General features: G+C 37.2%; 1 long non-coding RNA gene across 1 annotated transcript; it reads left to right on the top strand.

The window, feature by feature from the left end:
- The first annotated feature begins 206 nt into the window (after positions 1–206).
- LOC121965278 lies at positions 207–1,327 on the top strand. The gene is made up of 3 exons (XR_006107473.1): positions 207–289; positions 1,040–1,143; positions 1,301–1,327. It is a non-coding gene; the product is annotated as an uncharacterized LOC121965278 (long non-coding RNA).

Raw genomic sequence — 1,327 nt, forward strand, 5'->3', positions numbered from 1 at the left:
TTTTATGTAGTGTATATTTGTATAGGGACAAGTTTGCTGCGTAAAACTGAAACATACCACAGAATTAGAAATAAAGTGAACATCAGTAAAGATTTATAGTTAGATTTCTTTACATTTTTAAAGCATTCAGTTTCTAAGATTATTTTACATGAGATCAACTTGTCAGATTTAATATTATTCATATTTAATAACTGCATTTCAGGTGTTTCGGCTCTGAGCGCTCAGCTCGCCAAACTGCCGATGGGCCTGAAGCAGCTGAACCTCTCCAGGACCTCCACGTCTCCTAAAGGTGAACACACAGAAACAAACTCAAATCTGCATTATTACCGCCCTGAGTTATTTGATTTCTATTTATTTCGAACATGTGAAAAGGTAATAAAGAAAATATTATACAAAAACAGACAGACAAAACAAATAAAGTAATAATTACAGATAATGGAAAACAAAAATTTTAAAAAATGAGTGAGAAAAAGTAAAAACTTATTTATTAAAATTCATTTTATTCATTTTATTTATTCCTTTAAGCCTGTACTAAAAGTACTTAAATATATACTATACGCCCACATACTCAAAATTAAGTTTCTACAATTTTTCATCATTAACAGATAAAAGCAGGAAAAAATAAATAATAAATAACCAAAACTGGCAAAGCCCCTCTTCATCCGTGCGCCTCGTGAAAGTTATTATTTTTAAACATTATTACCTTAAACATTATTTGTGTTGTTTGAAATTTCACCATATCTGTAAATTTGACTAGTTTTGACTGTAAGAATATTGAGTTATTGAGATCCAGATATCCAACATTGTGACTGATTCGTATTTTTAAATATAAGTCCTAAACACATCTAAGATATCTTAAATCATAAATCTTTGTATATTATTCGCTGTTCACCAGCGTAGAAGCTCTAAAAGCAGCTTTTAATTCAATAATTTAGTTACGGAAACGAGCGATACGTCTCATCAGTGAGGCGGGTTTTTATGACCACACGTGTTCTGTTATTGTTTTTGGTTTTTTTGGACACTTTGTGTTTTCCTGCAGGTGTGAACAGCCTCTGTCAGGCTCTCTGTAACAACCCGGTCGTGGCCTCCACGCTCACACACCTCGACCTGTCGGGGAACTCGCTCAGAGGCGACGACCTGCCGGTACGCTGCCGCCGCCTCCTCCTCCTCCTCCTCTTCCTCCTCATCCTCATCCTCATCCTCCTCCTCCTCCTCCTCATCCTCCCCCTCCTCCTCCTCCCCGTCTGTCACAGCTTGCGGATCTGAGGTTTGTGTCCATGTTTTGTTTTTTTCTGCGCAGAACCTGCACAGCTTCCTGAGTCACCCG

The sequence above is a fragment of the Plectropomus leopardus genome, unplaced genomic scaffold (assembly GCF_008729295.1).
Source record: "Plectropomus leopardus isolate mb unplaced genomic scaffold, YSFRI_Pleo_2.0 unplaced_scaffold19349, whole genome shotgun sequence".
NCBI classification, from domain to species: domain Eukaryota; kingdom Metazoa; phylum Chordata; class Actinopteri; order Perciformes; family Serranidae; genus Plectropomus; species Plectropomus leopardus.